Genomic DNA, 20,999 nt, shown 5'->3' with positions numbered 1-20,999 from the left:
CCCTGACCCTTAGTGATCCTCTTGCCCTGTGTTTCACATTGACTAGCACTATTCCATTCATGTTCCTACAAATAAAATATTTTCTAAGTATCCAGTAGTTATGAATGCTGTTAGAGCATGATTTAGCAGCATATTCAGCTCACATTTGGGAATCTCTGCTGCTGAAGGAACACTTCCATCAACCGCTGCTACTGTGCCAGATTATGTCTTTCTAGAATCCCATGAAAAGCATGGAAGAGGGGTGAATATTTAGCCTTCAGTTCCTGGAAAACAAACCTATTCTGTTGTTTGGCTCTGTCAGTAGCAGCAGCAAAGCAGAAGTACACACAGTACAACTGAGTCTATTATTAATAAGCAAGAACAAATAGAACAAAGGGACTTCAAGACCTGAAATGGCTCAGTCAAACTGCTGCCTTCCTGAGGTCTGTAAAGGATAAAGCCAGACTTACTAAAGAACAGTGTATCACATTCCAGAGCTGAGGTAATCCTTAATTAATCCACAAACTCTCTCCATGCAGAAACAAGTATCTGAAATAATACTTTCATTAGTATTGTTGTAACCATCATAATTATGCACTTTTAAAATAGCTCTGTTCTATTTCATACTTGTTTTTTCTCCTGAAGGATGTTACTCTACCTTGCCATAGGTAGATTGCAATGAAAGACCTTTTTTCAAGCTAGTGAGATCATGAAGTAGGATTTTCAGTACTTTAGAATATGCTTTCCCCACAGGAAAAAAAAAAAAACAAACAAACCCCAAACCCACAACCAAAAAATCCCACCAAGAATACAAGTGAACTAATCCCTAATAAACCTAAAAACCTGTCCTGAAAATCTATAGAGTCCTCCAACATGTTCCTAACCTATCCAGCCAAAGATACAAGATTCCTAGCTCAATACAAAAACCTGTGTTTTTAATAATTTCAATATTTATGTTCTTCTAGGCTTATTTTGATTAGTCACCTCTCATTTATCATCCTCAATACACCTGATGTAATAAAGCATATTGAATTTTATCTCTGAGTACATATTTTTCATCTCCATAGATATATTTAGCACATACTTTATTTTCCATTTTCCACTGTTTTGTCATTCAGTCTTCTCCTTGAAAAAATAACCTCAATTATAAAATTTTATCGGTTTCATGATGTCTGAAAACAAGTGTTTTAATTACATTAAAAACCCTTTCATTCACTTAGTTCTCTAATTTTAACATGTTTTGTACTATTTCAAAATTTTTTTCCTCTGAAGAGACTATTTAACATAATTAGCTTGCATACAGTATGTGGACACCTCACTCATAAAGTCAATATAACACACAGCAATGTTGAGTTTAAATTTGAGTTCTCGTCTCAAATATGTCCTACACTAAGGGCATAACCCCAAAAACCTTTAGTCCACAGCACTCTCAGCAAAGTCAAAAAGAATGACTTCTGGAAATAACTTGGGGAGTCTTGTAACTTCTCTGCTTCTCAGTTATTCTAACGTACATTACTGGTAGACAAACAGGAATTACAAACAAAGTGTAACCTGATGTATTGCTGACATGAAGTTATTAAGTAAAAATAAAGAGAAATTATTTGGCATAGAATTTTAGCTATTAAAGCAAGGTGAACTGTACTACAAAACTTTCATCTTAAATAAGAATACAAGCAAACAAAACTGCACTTTAATATACATCTCAACCGCAAAATTTAATGTCATCAATACAGACAAAAAAGACAAGACAGTCGTGTGATACAGTAATGGATATCAGCTGGAAGGAATGTTATTTTTGGCACCATGCACTGTTCCAAACAGAATTCATAGTAAAGTCAATGGGCTGCGTTTGCTGGACTTGGTTATCATTCAGCTTGGTTATCATAATTTGGAAGAATTACACTAACATTCACCATTCATCCTAAAATTTTCAAAGAAGAAAGGTATATTGACCCTGATTGCAAGATAAAGTTGCCTAAATTATGCCTTTGGAGAGCTTTGCTTAAATGCAAACATTTGTTTAATAGAAAGGAAACTAAATTAAACTTGGAAAATTCTAAATTTTCTTACTTTACATTAACTTTAAATTACAATATAATAGACCCCTTTGCCTACTAAAGCAGTCAGCATTATGGAATTCTAAAAACATACTCATTCTTTAAAGAAGAAATAAAAATTGCATTTTTTATTTCTTAAGGTAAGACTTACGTGAAATACAAATGACACTTTTTGAATGAAGCAATGTTCAGATAATACAGAAAAATTTCTTTTCTTTATACCTATGGACTTTTGAATCTCACTTCATCAGGTCTCAGAATATCAAGGTTTCACCAATAACAAAAAGTTTCTAAATATTGTTCTGAGCCAGCTTTCAGAGACATCCTGACCAAAAGAGTAGTAAAATCTCAAATTGATTATTGAATTCAAAGGATGTGTCATTGTCTTCCTTCACTGAGAACCTGAAGGAATTTAAGGAAGCTACATGGCTAGCTAGTGCTTGACAAGTAATATTGTGTTGGGTTGACCCTGAGTTGATGGACAGTCTTTAAGACCAATTACGCTTCTCACAATTTACATATTTAAACCGCACGGAAAGGCGGGACTTGCCCCTTTTGGTCGGAGCTCGCCTGCTGGAAGGTGGGGGGGGGCTCCGAGCCTCCCGGCCCCACCGGGCTGGGGCCACTGCCCCTTTCCCCCTTTCCCAACGCTGCGGCACGGACCCTGGGTCACTGAGGGGGACTGTCCCAGAGCCGCAGGCAGCTAAAACCAGCCATGGACTGCTCACAGCTAAACCCATCCAGCGCGGCTTCTGGGGACAGGCGGGTCCCTCTCCTCTCCATGCGGAGCCGGCGGAGCCAGCGGGAGCCGGCAGAGCCTTCTGTCTGCAGCCAGCACACTCCGTGCTGAACTGAAGAGGACATCACGCAGCCAGCAGCACAGAGGGAGCGAGGCTTTCCCCACCGTAAAGCCTGAACAAGAACACCCTTCAACATGGCGGCTTCAGAGTCAGAGAGAAAGAGAAGTGAGTCCCGTGGGACGGAGCTGAGCATGGCGACAGGAGAAAAGAGGGCGGTGCCGCGATTCTGGCGCGCAGCTTAAAAGAAACCTTCTTGCATGCCGCGGTAAGAAACTGTAATACCACAAACTGTTTGTCTCTTTAATCCATTTGAAGAACATGGGGGGGGGGTGGAGAATCAACGTGTGCCTATGAAGTTTGTGAAGAGTGCCTATGCCAGGCTATATAGAAGCAGTGAGAGGCTGTTAGAGACTTGTGGCGAAGAAAAGCCTCTGTGTGCAGGCCAAAATAACTTATCCTTAAAAAGATGAATAACCCCATGTGATGGCCCATGTTCTGTAGTGTGAAAGAACTGTGAAATTCTTCATGGGAGAGATGTTCTACACACAGCAGACTGTTTGTTTCCGGGCGGGTCTGCTGTTGGTGGCAGTTTGGGAACCACGTGCAACTGAAGGAAAACCCTTTTTTCCTTAAGCATAAGAGAGAGACTTTTCAAGAACTGCAACACTGACTAACATCCCATGTTCTGTTATCCCTTGTGTGAGCTGGATAAAAGGAGAGAAGTGCTGGAAAGAGGGAGGGGGGGGAATTTACTTTAATTTTGTTTTGTTGTTTTCTCTTTACTTTTAATTCTGTTAGTAATAAAGCTCTTTCATTGTACTGCAACTGTTTAAGGTTTGTGCCTGCTTTGCTTTTCTCCTAATTCTTATCTCACAGAAGGAAAATAAGTAAATAATGAATATTTTGAATCAAAACCACTACATTTAATTGGTGTTTCCGCCCGGTTTCAAACTCAACCCGCTACAAATATCCCATTTAAAGACTTCTCACTGAGACCTTTTCCTTTTCTTTTCTGTTTTTAATTAAAGGAGGAATCAGCTGCAGAAGTTGTCACCACGATGGCTATAGGACAAAGTTTCACAAAGGCTGTCTGCACTTCAGGCGGCTCTCTTGAAAGCTCTTTCTTGCATAGGCGAAGTTACAGCGTTTCAGGGAGTGGGTATGCAGAGCCAGCCCTACAGCTGTCAGCTACAGCTCGTAGGCATACCGGGAGCCGCTTTCTGTTCAAGTTACAAAGCATTCTATAGTTTTCTTTGCTCAGTATCTTCGTACAGTACAAGCAGTAAGCACCATACACAGTGATACCTTGACATTTGCCTGTAGCCTATCATGACTACTACCATTACCATATTATAGTCATTCTTATCCAATCACAAGAGTGAGCAAGTTACAACTTAAGCTCACAATGGAAAATTCTCAGACCTCTCTTTTTCTTCCTACTTCGACATTTCTTCTTTGCCTGCCATATCTCTCTTTTTGGAAAAGACATGTTTTCTATTTCCTTATGCTCTTCTTGAGACTGACTTACTTGGTGAAAAACATGTCTTTGTTTGTAGTCACATACCTTTGTCCTATTCATAAAAATCTTCCAACTCATCTCCAACCTTTGCCTTCTCACTTATTCAGAGATCAGTGTTTCAGCAAAACACCTTTTACTCTCTCAAGTCAAAACTTGCTTCCATTTCTACCTCATGCTAAGTTTCTACATTCTGAGATCTTTCTGCCAAGCCTACATATCTGTGAAACTTTCTTACCAAACTTTCATTCTCCCCAACAGTTGGCAAACTATGTAGAACTGTTGCGAGAGTAGTTGAGAGAACAGTCTTAACCTTTCTTCCAATTTCTAATCAATGTTTGCATTGATGCACACAAATGAACAGTGATGTGGCCATAATGCTGCTCACTTTTTACACTGCTATGTTGAAGAGCTTGGGAATTGTTAGGAAGCAGCTCATTTTAATCTCCTTCTAGGAGTACAAGTGTGTGTGTTGGGTTGACCCTGAGTTGATGGACAGTCTTTAAGACCAATTACGCTTCTCACAATTTACATATTTAAACCGCACGGAAAGGCGGGACTTGCCCTTTTTGGTCGGAGCTCGCTTGCTGGAAGGTGGGGGGGCTCCGAGCCTCCCGGCCCCGCTGGGCCGGGCCGGGGCCACTGCCCCTTTCCCCCTTTCCCATCGCTGCGGCACGGACCCTGGGTCACTGAGGGGGACTGTCTCAGAGCCGCAGGCAGCTAAAACCAGCCATGGACTGCTCACAGCTAAACCCATCCAGCGCGGCTTCTGGGGACAGGCGGGTCCCTCTCCTCTCCATGTGGAGCCGGCGGAGCCAGCGGGAGCCGGCAGAGCCTCCTGTCTGCAGCCAGCACACTTCGTGCTGAACTGAAGAGGACACCACGCAGCCAGCAGCACAGAGGGAGCGAGGCTTTCCCCACCGTAAAGCCCGAACAAGAACACCCTTCAACATGGCGGCTTCAGAGTCAGAGAGAAAGAGAAGTGAGTCCCGTGGGACGGAGCTGAGCATGGCGACAGGAGAAAAGAGGGCGGTGCCGCGATTCTGGCGCGCAGCTTAAAAGAAACCTTCTTGCATGCCGTGGTAAGAAACTGTAATACCACAAACTGTTTGTCTCTTTAATCCATTTGAAGAACATGGGGGGATGGAGTATCTTCGTGTGCCTATGAAGTTTGTGAAGAGTGCCTATGCCAGGCTATATAGAAGTAGTAAGAGGCTGTTAGAGACTTGTGGCGAAGAAAAGCCTCTGTGTGCAGGCCAAAATAACTTATCCTTAAAAAGATGAATAACCCCATGTGATGGCCCATGTTCTGTAGTGTGAAAGAACTGTGAAATTCTTCATGGGAGAGATGTTCTACACATAGCAGACTGTTTGTTTCCGGGCGGGTCTGCTATTGGTGGCAGTTTGGGAACCACGTGCAACTGAAGGAAAACCCTTTTTTCCTTAAGCATAAGAGAGAGACTTTTCAAGAACTGCAACACTGACTAACATCCCATGTTCTGTTATCCCTTGTGTGAGCTGGATAAAAGGAGAGAAGTGCTGGAAAGAAGGGGGGGGGGGGGGGAAATTTACTTTAATTTTGTTTTGTTGTTTTCTCTTTACTTTTAATTCTGTTAGTAATAAAGCTCTTTCATTGTACTGCAACTGTTTAAGGTTTGTGGCCTGCTTTGCTTTTCTCCTAATTCTTATCTCACAGAAGGAAAATAAGTAAATAATGAATATTTTGAATCAAAACCACTACATTTAATTGGTGTTTCTGCCCGGTTTCAAACTCAACCCGCTACAGTGTGTTACACGTCAACTGAGCTAATCAGAATTTAGGCTCTCTTACAACCCGCTGATCTGGAGAACGCAAAACAACTCATTAAGGTGGTCTGGCAAGTCCTACCTAGAAGCCAAGGCCTCCATGGCTCCTGAAAGGTGGCCTGGCCTAAGGGCAGCTCTATCTACAGCCTTCAGATCTCAAATTCCAAGAAACGGGCAAAAAGAGCTGCCCAAGACAAAAAGCAAATAAACAAACAAACATACCCAAAAGAACCAAGAACAGACCACAAACACTACCTATGTACACATACACCTGATTTTCAAAGAAAAATAGAATTCTATAGTTACTATTTAATTGAAAGTCCTGCATTTACTCCAGTTTTATGGAACATCTCACTCTAAAATTCTACTTCCCCCCCCCATTGTAAATGTTTGCTTACTTACTGAACTTGAAGATGTTCCTATTTCAGAGTGGGAGGAGAAAATAAGAAACAGCTTTGCCTCTAATTTGTCATTTTCTTTTTAATTTGAAATGGAAAAGGTCACTTACGACAAAAAATACTGGAAACATATTAATGCAAGGGAATGAATCAAAATGGGAACACCTGACTCTGAACATTTCTAAAGTTTAATTTATTTTAAACCACTGCCAAAAAGTAACTTTTTTTCCTCTTGGCGTTATTCTCCAATTCATATTTAAGTATGTCTTTTATAATTCTGAAAGGCGTAGCAGCCAGTAATACATCAAAATGAAAGCTGCAGTTTCACATATTCCATTTTCCTATTTCACAAGCCACAACAATATTACTTAATAGGCAAGAGCTGACTTCCTTCAACAGTCTCCTATCCACTTTGGATCAGAAATATATATTCCTGTACAAGTAGAACATTTGAGTATTTACAGCTTTGGAACTCCTGCAAGACTGGAAAGAAAGGAGAAGGAGCCAGCAACATTTAAGAACACCACTTCTTTGAGGAGATATTTCACACAGTTCCATATTTCACTGGTTGTTCCAAGAAAAAAAAAAAAATCAGAAATTCCCCTTGTGGACACCTTAAAGCAATAAACAAAAATCACATATAAGACTTAATACCAGGCCTTTTTTCTTCTAGCTACGCAATTCTAAAAGTCACTTCTGACTTTAACAGTATAGGCTCCTAACTTTAAATAGGAAAAGTCTTACAATATCTTAAAAGTGGACTCAAGTGATATTTTAGTTTTCCTATACAAATGGGAAAAGGTGTAGAAAGTCTAAATTAGAGATCTTAAGCTGACACCAGCAAGATTTCGTCATTCCAGTGAAAGGACATTTTGACCTAGGTGTGATGTTTCAGTGTAAATTTTCAGGACTGCCCTAGAAGACAGCAGTCACAATTTAGGTAGGTCTAGCACCAGGAAAAAAAACTATTATCATCTTGTTTCAGGGATAAGAACTGCTTTCTGACAAGGACACATACAGGAATAGCAAACATTAAAGTGGTGGAATGCAGAATTTAGGGCAAAATTTCCTTGTCTTTAGTGACCTCTTCCATGAAGCAGAGAGACAGAAGATGCACATGAAGCAATATATCTGTTAGAGCAGGGTCACTCAGAAAATCCTCATTCATGATAACCAGAGAGAGATGAAGATCATGGAACCACAGTTCCCATCTCCTTAACTGGAATTTCTAGCATGCATAAGCGCACTTCTGTTGCTTAGTGTTTTTTAGCCTCTAATAGTTACATACAAATCATTCATAGAAGCTAGACCTTTCTTTCAGGTTGTGTTTCCCTACACAGTGAGCAGGGAACAATATTTTAAAATGTGCAACCACAAATACTTGGCTTAAGAATACAGCTGAGCAGTGAAATAATCATTATAAAGACTCTTTCAATTTTGAGATTTACACTCAAAAATTATCACCTTCTAAAAGGAAGGTGGAGAATAGGGCATATAATTAAAAAATAACTGAGTATGCAATTAAGAAATCAAGTAACAAATTAATTATAGTTCTACCTCATTCTTAATTTACCTACTTTATATAAATTACATAATGTACTCAAAACCTCTTTTGAAAAATAATTAGAAGAACATTCCTTCATTCAACAAAAAAAGCACATTTAAAATACTGTAGAATTGAAAACATTCAAATTAGCTTGTACATATGCAAAAAAAGATTTGGATTCCCTGTTACTTATGTGGCAGCTAAAGAAACATCTTGGAAGAATATTTCCAGTTCCTTACAAGTTTTGGAAGAGGACAAAATCATTAGTAGGTCAGACATTTATCCAACTTATTTCCAGCACCAAGCAGGAAGAAACTGGAAACCTTTCCCCACAAAGCAAATTAAATTTTGAAATGTGAAAATAGTGACATAGGGGCTGAAACATAGGCAGTTCATAGATTAGACAAAAAAATATTTGCATCAGCTATGGAACTAGGGCATGGGGGAGCACAGACATTCTAAAATCCGACTCTCCATTAATAAAATAAAATTTAAAAGGCAAACAACACATTCCTGTAAATGACACTTTTGATCCTAGTCTCATGACACTTCAAGAGTTCATTCAGCCTGGCTGAACACCAAAATAATGGATCACTGAATAAAAAAGGACACATTATTGAATAAGTTATGAAAGTTCATCCTACCTTTTTGTTTGCAATTTTGTCAGGGGTGGGAAGGGGCAGGCACAAGGCAACATGACCTATTGCTTCACACAATACAAAGACCTGTTGTTCCCAACAGAGACATTCAGAACATTTCAGATATGAATCTACTTAAAAGTGGATTCACACCAGCATGTGACCCCTTGTAATGAAAAAGTAGTCAGACTAAACCTACCAACAAAGACAGAAATACAATACACCAGCGAAACAGAATGGCCCATCTGCACATCCTTCAGAGATATTATATGCAATCTTTCTGTAGTTTAGCATTAGATCAATGTATGTAATAGTCTAAAGCAAGCAAGCAGGTTGATAACCACCTGTGTAACCAGAACAAGGAAAATTTGTTCAGGTGAAATACCAAGCTTTTGTGTCTGTCTTCAAGAAACACATTTTAACTCATGTCAGAGTAGACAGGGTAGAACACTGAGTCTTCCCTGAGAGGGAAGGAAGAGAAATTCTGAACCCACAGTGCCTTTTTTAGAACCATAGAATTCCAGGTTGCAAAGGACTCCAAGGATCATTAGGTCCAACCTTTCTTGCCAAAAGCACCATCTAGACTAGATGGCTCAGCAACCTGTCCAGCTGAATTTTATAAGTATCCAGATTTGGAGAATCCACCACTTCCTTGGGGAGATTATTCCAACTAATTGATATCATTGTAAAAAATTCTCCTCTTGTGCCTAGTAGGAGTCTTCCCAGGAGTAACTTGTACCCATTAGCTCTCTTCTTTTCCGTGTGACTCCTTGTAAACAAAGGGGTCTCCATCCTGTTTGCAGCTACGTACTGGTATGTGGTGACAGTCTCCACTAAGCCTACCACTAAAACCTGTCCCTAAGCACCACATCTACACATCTCCTAAATATCTCCATGGATGGTGGCTCCACCACTTCCCTGGGCAGCCTGTTCCAATGCTGGACAACCCTTTCAGTGAATTAATTTTCCCTAATATCTCATCTAAACCTCCTCTGGCACAACTTGAGGCCTTTTCTCTTATCCTCCCACTTCCCACATGCAATTTTCTCCAGTCTAGATTACTGAGCATTTCAAATAATTCTTTAAAGATTTTAGTGGTAATATATATGAAAACATTCTTTCCCCTTCAAGTCACATCTTTTTAAATAGGCTAAACACCTAAGTCTTAATAGTGACAACTTAAGTGTTAATTATTTTTATGCCACAGGAGTTCTCTTTGCATCCTAGCTTTCCAGCACAGTTCTCAACCATAAAATTATTTCAAAACATTAATTTTATAACTTAGAGAATAGAGGTGATATTTTCCCCACATGTAAGTTAACTGAAAGTGAAATAAGTGAAGCACAATTTGTTCCAACCAGCACCAGAAAAAGCTTAAGATCCCACCTTTTCAATGCAATCATACTGTGATCACTGGTGACCACAGAAAGATTCCAAGACAAAACAAAGCAAGCACCCATACCTTAAAACCATTTTTAAAATCCAAGATGTGTCTTCAAAGTGTTCAGTGGGATTTGCAGGGTCAATGTTGGCACCATGGATCAGAAAAGAATGAGAGGTAGAAACAAACACAAAACTCAGGGAACACAGAAGTACTTCCCACACACCTGACCAAAGCTGCTGTGCTCATTAAAGAGAAATGCAGAGGAATTTAAGAGTATTCTAAACAATAATTTGGCTTCTGGTAGATGCCATGTGTCTAGCATTCCAGACATTAGTCCTAACTCCTTAAAATCTATATAAAACTTCCTAAATAGAAGAAAAGTAGTGTCAGTACATTTAAAAAGAGGAAGGGCACATCCAGAAAAACCTATACCACCCTAATGCTTCTTCTCATTTTATTGTCTCTCTTCAGCTATTTTAATTTCTTAAAAAATTACATTTCCCTATTGTAGGTACAAAAATGCTGTTAGTGAGGATCTTCTTGTTATTTTCCTAAGTCCGTGAGAGACTTTTCTCTCTCACAGAAGAGGTAGCAGGGAATGTAAACAACCAAGCCACCTGCAACCTTGGAAAGTCTTGTTTATGGTATAATAGAAAATATTTTGATAATGGATGTTTTAGGATTTTGGCCAATCACCCCCAAGGGGTGGCTGATCCTTTGTCCAATTAGACTATGAAGAAAAAAGTCTATAAAAGGTTTGTAAAATAATTAAATAAATCAATCTTGCTGCACAATTCCTGCCTGCTGGATCTTCTCCTCCTCCTCCTCCCTATGGCTGCGGGACACGGTGATATACCATAGGAACCAGGCCTGCGGTAATACCCTATTGCTGCATGTATCCCAAAGAATTCATCAGTTTATTAATTGGCTTTGCTCAAGGTGGCCATACTTGGTATTAAAACCATATTCAGCAAATGGAAGCTATCAAAGCTTTGATAAAACCCAGACCAAGTATCACTGATTACTCACCAAACTATCATTCAGAAAGTGTTCCTCATATACAGAAAACCTCATCAGTAAAAACTGATCATACACTCTCTTTATTTCTTTAAAAAGCCAAACAGGTTGGCCTCACTGAATCCCGTTGTTATCTCAGACTACACTGACTACTAATCCTCAAAATGTCCCAGTGTAGAAACCCAGAGTGCCGAGAATATTTCTCTGCCTGTTTTTAAGGCTTTTTACCCCCCTGAACAACACTGTTTTAGCTTCAAACCTTGGAAAAAATTACCAACGGTCTGACAACAACTAGAAAATACAGTGGTGTGAATTAGGTGATAGACTACTATGTAAGATTGTCACAGGGTGAAAAATTTAGAGGTTTTAGGCTTCTCTTTATAGCAAATAGATAAGAGTAAAAAATATCAAAATGGAGGATTGTTGTTGTTCTCTAGACCTTCTTCTCCGTCTTCTACCACTCCATATTCTGCAGTAAAAGTAGTTTGGATTGATTGGATAGAAAATTCCGCAGTTCCTAGTCGTGTTACTGAATAATTGGTAAGAAAGTAAAAATAATGTACGTTTTTAGTAACTATTGGTTAAAATGTCTTTAAAAGGCTGTGTAAATCTTGATAATTAGGCTTTCTCGCTCTCACTCCTACTTTGCCTCTTTCCATGCTGTACCTGGATCACGCTAGTGGCTCAGTTCCTCTGGTAAGACTTAATAAACAACTATCTGGAAGCATTGAAACTACAGAAGCTGTCTCGCTTTATCTTTTAAACTCCTTGCAAGGACTTTCAGCAAATTCTCTCACATCAGGAGAGACTCAATTTATGGCACAATAAAGTGTCACAGTAAAGTGTTTATTTAAGCTGTCTATGTATCTAGGAGACATCTATAAAAATCAAAGACTCTGTCAACTAAAAACAGTTCCAGCAACTAATTTCGAAATGGTGGTGTGTTCCTGGCTATTTATATTAGGGGTATTTTCTCCTTCAACTGTGTAGCACATCAACAAACCTGCATCATCCAAATAACTCCTGCAAAAAAGCAGTACTGCTGCATCCCATGATCCCTACTCCAATGAAATCAAACCACTTGAGGTGGGTAGGACTTAGGAGCTTGTCACACACACGCCATGCTGCACTGGTATCTGCAATGCACTTAACAGAAATAGAATTCATTGCAATTCTCTAAAGAGCTGATCCATTAGTGCTCATGTGTAAGGCTGTGAGAAAAAGGAGACATCAGGGCTAATGCTCAGGCATATCTTCTCTCATGGGAATACTTCAGAATGTTTTTATATTAGGAAGGCTTTTATACCCTTCTGAAACAGTACATAGATATCCATTTTTGTTTCAGGAGCTTTTGTGTTCCACATTTGTTCTAGTCTTTATAAATATTGCCTAAAGAAAAGGTCAATGGCAAAGGTCTACAGACACATTCAATATCAGGCAGACATTTCAAAGAGTGAGGGGAGCCAAAGTCTAAGAAATTGAGTAAGCATATAAGCCAGATGCATGTGATTAAAGAAAAACCAAAACAACAACAAACCAACACACACACACACAAAAACAATGACCAAGACCCCCACAAAATAAAAACACACTATCAAAAAACCCCACTAAGTGGGGTTTAACAGTAAGTAAAAAAATTTGGCTAAAAAAAGACTAGAAAAAAATTCACCCACAAGACCACATAATCAAACTCTCCCAAACCTAGAAATTCTCTTAATGTATAAAGTCTGCCATTGTCTCCTTCTTTCTACAAAGGAAAATAGAGCATGCATGATTTCAGCTACAGATGGTTTTCCGCATCTTTCACTTCTTCTGAACTTCTATTAGATAGCTAGAAAAATGCTCTAAGTATGCGAATTTTTGATTAATCTAGGTAACCTATTCAGTTCCCAAAAAAGTATTTAACTTACCCTAAAAAGCTAAAATTTGGTTAATATCTTGGCCAATCCTTGCCTGTAGCTAGTATTACTAATCTTCTACAAGCAGGCACATAATAGCAGATTTCAAACCTTTCTAATGAGGAACTCCACTGTGGTGGACTAATGGGTGGAAATTATAATACGGAGTAAAAGAAGAGAAATTTATAAAAATAAAATAATAGGAAGGTAAGGAGTTAACAGGTTTTGTAGAAGTGACATGTCACAAACTTGGTAGAGTAATCAGAAGCGCTGGTGTAGCACACATTTCTTTCAAAAAATGTTTACAAGGTCCTTGGCCAATTGCTTGAAAAAATTACACTGCAAAGGCATAAAAGACAAATATCTTCTATTAATAGATGCCCAGGTACAACAATGTGTATACCAAGGTGATAACTGAAAGCAGAGCTAATGGCTCTCAGTATCTCCACCAAGTGATCAAATATTAAGTGAAATTCAGTGCTGATAAGTACAGCCTGTACACATTTGGCAAAGCACAACCGATTTTATAACACTGGACTTAAATTTAGCTCTCACCACGCAGCAAATAAGCTCTGGTGGCACTGTGGAGCATTAAGCTCAGTTCTCAGGGCTGGTCAGAAAAAGAATGGGGATAGTAAATAGTGCTCACTGGAGATACTGAACAAGAAGGCACCATTTTGCCCTTAACAGTCAATAGCTGCTGACATCCCAAATGTGAGGGTAGGATAGCACTACAGCCTTTCTTATAAATCAGAGGTATTCAACTTCTTCAGGGAAAAATGAAAATCTCATCTCAGAGTGAGAGATGGGTAAAAAACCTGGCCTTTTTCTTCTAGGCACAACCAGATGCCTGAAGCCTTGCTGCTCTCCTCTATTTCATGATATCCCCGTGCTGGTGTCAAGATGACTCAGAAAAGTTACCTTTCATCCCTACAGCATGCAGGCCACGGCATCTCAAGCTGGGGCCTTGAGAGGAGTAAAACAGCCCCTCCCTCAGGCACCTTCTGGCAGCCACAAAACACATCCTATGTCAACCCCTCTCAGGAAAGGAGGTGGACAGAACAAAACAACCCTTTATGCTTCACTTCCCAAAGGAGCAGAGGATGTGGCAGGCTGGGCCCTCTGGCCCTTGAGATCAGCCTGCTTTCAGACCTGGGAGCCACTGCAGCAGCAAGCACTAGAGCTAGTTAGGATCACTAATGCAACTTAAAGAGCAGCACCCTGAAGTGCATGTGTGTACATGCATATATACATATGCACAGCCCCTCTCCCCCTCGTGCTAAACAACCTTCACTAATGAGTATATGGTGGGGAAAGCAGCCTTGCCCAAAGATCTTTAATGGTCTATTGGGTTCCACCCACGAGGTCCTTGGGCTGGCTGCCATCAATCACTTTGCAGCTGCAAGATGTCTCTAGCTGTACACAGACTCCTCTGACTTTCCTTCTTCACTCGTAAGCTGGCTCATGAAAGTCTAAAGCGAGTTTAATCAGCAGCCCCTGGCTTCAAAATCCTGCTTTAGGCCAAGAATAAAAGCGAGTTTTGCCCACACTAAATTACTTCAGTAGAGTGTTTTTCTTTAGGATTAGTTAACATTAATATAAGATGTTCATCCTAGGCTGGTAACCTAAAACTATTATCTGAGGAGATTGCTGCTGCCATCTACTGACAGTTTCCCTTATAAACAAAATTTAAAGCAGCTTAAACGGAGGTTGAAGTGAGACAAGCTGATGCAATAGAAAAGCCCAGCACGCACAGACTGGCAGACAGGCTACACTATCCATACAACAGAAAAATGAAGTACAAATAATACTTCATATCAGGCACAGATCACTTTCAGTGAATGAGGAGTTTAGCAACAGTATCTTCACAAACAAGTTTACTACCTGAAACAGAAGAAATCTGATGTGAGTCGTGTATTTTGAGGTGGTTTATTTTTGCTTGCTTGTTTTTTAAATAAAATGTGGGGGGTTCTTTCTTTGATTACTAGTCACTCAGCAATAAAGAAATGTAGGTATACTACTGCCAAGATTAATCTTTCACAGCATATTCTCTTAGAGTAATATCCCAGTTCAGACTAACATAATCAAACATGGCAGTTCTGTGCTTGGTTTGATACAGTTTTGTTTTCCTAAGAGGTCCTTCACTGGCATGCATTGTGCAGCGAAACAGTTTCATAGGCCGAGAAGCTCTTCCAGCTACAGTTGACACCAACTTCAAAACACAAACCAAAATGTTTCCGTGATTCCCTTCAGCGCAGATTCACAGACGGCAGCAGGAGTCATCTCTTAATGCAGCATGTTAATACACTGGTATTATTAGCCTTCCTCCATCCCTAGGTTTCTTTCATGTGTTAAAAGCTAATATTTAAAGAGATAAATACCAAATATTTCACTTGCTGTCTACTCAGTTATAGACTGCTACACAATTTCTGCTGGGGACTTGTGCACAGCATTTCAAAGCCTTTCTTGTCTCCAGTATAGCTATCAGTATTAGCTATCCTCTAACCCAAACCAGACAGCTATCAGAGTCCTCTTTGAAAACCATAGCTTGCATTGCAAGTACTGCCCCCCAAGTCCCCAAAACAGCACAGTATGGAAGCTAATCAAGTACTGATCTTGTAAATTTATCTCAAATAGTGAATGCGCACTCATTCCCAGGACTCTCTGCAGTCATGTGAGAAGCCGTTCAACAAAAAGATCTGACAGACTCTGAGAACTGCCAGAGTAGCACCAAATCCAGTAAGAGCCACTGAACTGAGACAGAACCACATGGGGATGCTCAATAACCTTTTGTTAAATACAGTTATCTACACAATTATCTAGTCTAAACAAGACTAGTGCTTGATTACCATCAATTATGTAATTGTAACACATACAATTTGATCTATTACACAATTAAAATACACCAATTGCTGCAGGGATAGCAGAGAACAAAACAATTTTTAAAAAATTAAACTGAGCTAATTCTATTAGATAACACTTAAAATTCAGGGATTTGCTCAGATTAAAAGTTTATATTTATCACCCAAGGGCTTACAAATGCAGATCAGGGATCACAGGACCCTATAGTATTAACCACTGACAGATACAGAACACTGATGATAAACAAGAAAGCTGGAGAGTTTACACACCACAGACATGCAAACCCACCTCAGATTACACAAGAGCCCATGAACATTAAATAAAAACATTATCATTGTGAACTTCTGGCAAACATTATAGCAAAGATGATTTTTAAAGGCAGAACTTTGGGAAAGATAATGAGATTACATTTTTTATTAAGTGTCTTGTTTTGGTACTTCCTTGCTGGTTTGACAGATTTATGAACACATTTGTTGTCTGCTGGACACAGCATCAGAACTTTAAAGAAAACTTCAGAACAAGAAGGGTACTGGAGACTGGGAAAAATCTTCACAGTGAAAACAAAAAGCTTACAAAAGGAGGGACACAAGCGTCTGATGCAAAGGAAAGAGTGATGGTCAAAAAAATACCCCGAGAATAATTGGTTTTGCAAGAGGTCTAATGGGTCTAATGGTTATAACCAAATGTCCGCTTTACCAAGAACAGCAGAAGGACATTTCAGTAAATGAAAATGCAATATTAGATTAGCCCAGTCCAGACTTCTAGGTGATACAGAGCAGGAAAGAGCTGTCTATCTTAAAAAGAATCTGTAAAGCACAAAGATAGCCAGAACAGGAATACTTAGAAACACATTCCTGTTGAAAGCAATGCTAAAAACTATATGAGCAGCAGGAAGAGAAGTGATGTTTGCTTCAGCCATCAAAAGCAATGGGAGAAAGAACTTGACAGAAAAGATTAAGCAGCTGTTTGATTCCCACTGAAATTGAATTCACAGCTAAATGCACAGGAGGAGGTCTAAATGCACAGGCAAGATGAAAGAGCAGTTTGGACAAACAGGTATTGAGGCAGGTCTAGATGCAACTTAATACTGAGGAACATTCAGTTTAAAGTAGCATTCTCTCATATATGCTTTGACCCTAGGTACAGCAAAGCATCAATCCCTCAAAAGAATAAAATCAATGGAAGAAGTTGACAGTGTCCGTTGCTTCCAACACTAGCTCACCCCCTGGCTGTGGCTCCTTTTTGGCCTTTGTCAGTCAGACACGAACAAGAGATGCTTCCCAGCTCTCATTTGGAAGAGTTTATTCAATGATTAGTAAAAGACTGTTCTGTAGAGTGCAAGGAATAGCAACAGGACCGGGGAGGATTCGGGGGGGGGAAATGCAATGGAGGACACTGTAAACAAAGCAATACTTCAGATATCAAACCGAGCAGTGGGCGCAGCTGGTGAAGCAGGCAGGTCAAGGACAGGTAGGCACAAAAGAGGAAGGAGCGTCATTAAGCCTGCTTACGCCATGGAAAAGCTAAAGGAAAGGAAGGCGTGGAACAAGTTAAGCAAGAGATGAAAGCAGACACTGAGGAAAACCAGGAGACAGAATGGATTATCTAAGTGAGAACAGGTTATAAGAAAGGTCTGACTCCAAGAGCAGTGGAAGGGAGGAGAGGGCTTTATTATGTGGAGAGTAAGTCAGTCATATCTGGAATGGGGAAGGAGAAGCAGCAAGAAAATGGAGGGAATCAGATGGCAAAAGAGAAGTAGGGCTTGCCAGGATCCTGTTAAGAAGGAAAATGAGATATAAAATCTTTCAGTTCATAGTAAAAATAGGAGCAAAAGATTATTCCCATCCCTCAATGGTTAAAAACTGCATTTTCAAGTACTGTTGGAAAGCAGACTGCAGCAAAAGTCAGCTCACAGACCTTAGTGGTACTGCACAGACCCTCGGAAACAAAATCCCAGTGTGCTCTTGCTACCCCAAGGAGAGGTGGCCTTCTGCTATCACAGGGCTTTGTATTGGCATTATGTACATCACGCTCAGCAGGGTTCTAAAGCTAGAGTTTACAGCATTCAGCTAGCACAGAGTTCTCTGCACAGCATTATCCCAATTCAAAATGGCTAAAACCATCATGAAATCTCGACCAAAAAAACCTATTTAAATTAAGGCATGCAAAAATGTAAGCTTTCCAAAATGCCTTCACAGTATAACATAAGGAGGAGCAAAACTGGTTCTTTAAAAAAGACCAAACATAAGTAAGGGACTTTAAACATATATAAGATCTCTCACTGACCTGAATGCATGTCTACAGTAACAGGAAAATACCTCACACTAAGGCAGGTTCAAAGCCCATGTGGCAACACCTCTCCTCTCAACACAACCAAATTTGTTTGAGTCCTTCACTAAACACTGCCTGATATTTACATATTTATGGATAGCTATACATTTATATGCACATGTATATTGTATAGACCTAACATTCCAACAGTCAGAGGACAACTCACATCCCAGTTAAGCGCAGGCAAAAGCACAGGCAACATTGGGGCTGAGAACACTCAGAAACACATTGAGACTTCTGAACCATGAAAGGGGGTGATAAGGCTTTCAGACCTGCCTGTACCACACTTTCGTAATCTTTCCACTTTCTTCTCCATTTAGCACACTTCCTACTGCAAATCAAAATCTTACCAACACAGCAACAACATATTTCACTGAAACTTACGAACACAGATTCACTTACCTGCTCCTCAGCTTGCAGATATTGCAGAATGTGCTCATAACTAATATCATACATGTAGTTTATAGGCAGAAAAAAACCACACTGAGCAATGACATTCAATCCCAAAGCTATGCTACATTGTGCAGCAGCACTTATTCAGCTGCTCAGTCTTTAAACTGACACAGAGCATGCTCTAGAAAATTAAAATCACTGCTGAAAAATGGTTTATAGTAAGTACATCCTTAGCCAGAAGAGACACTTTTATTTCAAGATGCCCTGGAGAGATCACTGACTTACAGAATGCTAAACCACACACACACAAAAACTTCATATTCTAACAGATCAGAAAAGACTCCACAGCTTCAATATATAAAAAGCAATCTCATTCTGTAAGAATATTTTAAAAATATCAAATTTGAGTGAAAAATACTAAAACTCTACAGCTATGAAAGGGTGAAAATACATTGTGTATGCCTGCCTGATGCATATAAGATTCTCTGATACATTCTCATGTTTTTATGGCAGAATTTACATACAACTATGCCATGAAAACCCAAATAACATTTTCACAGCTGCATTACAATGTAATTCACATCAGAAATTCAGGATTATGTCATTATTCTATTATTTCTACCTTGCATGTGGTTCTCTGGTTATTGATTTATGAGTCAATCTGAAATCTTACTTTCAGGCTTTTTTTGCCAACTGTTAGTAACACATTACACTTGCGATAAATGCTGTAACAACGTAATTTATGTTAAGCTTTCACATACGTTACAGGAAAGCTTGTTTTTATTGATAGCATAACCATTTGGACTTACTCTTTAAACTTGTCTTCAAAATCTTAAGCCAAACTGAGTGTGTTCATAGGATGCAAAGGCACATCTGCCACTTCCTGGCAAGCACACACAGCCCACACACACAAACTCAAGGTCTGAGAACTTTGCACAGGAAGGTATTAGCAAAATACACTTCCCACAGGGGATCGTATCTGTGGTTGGTCAGGCTGCCACCCACCCACCCACTCTATAATTGCCTCTTCTTAGCAGGACTGGGGGAGAAAATAAAATTTAAATGCTAATTGGTGAAGATGAAGACAAGGAGGTTACTTGCCAATAACCATCACAGGCAAAACAGGTTCAACCCAGGAAGATGAATTTAAGTTTATGCCAGTTAAAATAGACTTGGATAATGGATAATAAGAAACAAAGACAAGAACTAAACCAGCTTCCTCCAACCCCCTTTTTCCCAAGGTACAACTTCATATTCCTTCATCCTCAACTACTTAACTTCCTTGTCCACACCTCCTAAAGTGGCACAGGGTGATAGGGAATGGGGTTATAGTCAGTCCATAACAGCTCCTCTCTGCCACTCCTTCTTCCTCATGCTTTTCCCCTGCTCCAGCATGGATCCTCTCCATGGACTACAGCTCCTTTCAGAAGAACCAGCTCCAACATGGGCTGGCCATGGGCTACAGATCATTCAGAGTATATCCATATCCCCCTGTATAGTCTCCTCTACCTAGAGCAGATTCACTCCTTCTCTGATTTTAGTGTTTTCAAGGCTATTTCTCCCACTTCCCTTTCCTAAATATGTCTTCCCAGAGGCACCACTTGCATTGCTGGTGGGCACAGCTGTGTCCTGTGGTGCAGAGCCCCTGACCTTTTTTCACAAAGGCCACACTTGCAGACCCCTCACTGCTATAACTTGGCCATCTACAACCAATGCAATATGGCAGGGAACCGACTGGGGTGGGGGGGGAACAACAAAAAAACCACCCACCTACCCATACCACACAAAACCACACTGAAGTCTACAAAGGAAAAAAGTTTCACTAACACCAGCAAATGCTAGGTTGTGTCTCAGTTCAAACTAACTAACTTTACTGCCAGACCAAATAAAATAAATATCCTTAAGATGCCTAACATCTTTATTGTCCTGCATCTGAATATGAAAAAGTGGAAGAATTAACCACATTTTCTCCCTACACTGAAAATTTATTCCCACACTACTCAAGATTTACAGCACAGATAAGTGCAATTTCACAGAGAAGGTTCTTTTTATACAAGTAGCATAATTTTTGAACATCTGAACTAAAATGAGAGTCTGCCATTAAACTCTAAGTATTTGTATATACAGACATGCATGTGCCCCTGAGAGCAGTTAACAAATAGTAGCAAATCAGGCTTTGCTTCATGACAGTGACCTCTGGAGTTAATAGTTCAGCATTCAGATGATCTTCCAAAACACCAAATTGACTTTTCTTGCATGTCAAGCCATAAGCCAAGTCAGATTCCAGCAACAAAATAGAAACGTCTTCATCAGTGCTGTTTGGGACATATCTTTCACACACTGCCTACTGAAAGCTCTGCTAATTCAAGCAAAG

General features: G+C 39.8%; 1 protein-coding gene across 9 annotated transcripts in view; it reads right to left on the bottom strand.

Annotated features, from left to right (window-relative positions):
• INPP4B (inositol polyphosphate-4-phosphatase type II B) overlaps positions 1-20,999 on the bottom strand; it is a 315,749-nt gene that overhangs the window by 250,680 nt on the left and 44,070 nt on the right. The window lies entirely within an intron of this gene.

Source organism: Corvus hawaiiensis, chromosome 5, assembly GCF_020740725.1.
Source record: "Corvus hawaiiensis isolate bCorHaw1 chromosome 5, bCorHaw1.pri.cur, whole genome shotgun sequence".
Classification (NCBI taxonomy): Eukaryota; Metazoa; Chordata; class Aves; order Passeriformes; family Corvidae; genus Corvus; species Corvus hawaiiensis.
This window is presented reverse-complemented; position numbering and strand designations above follow the sequence as displayed.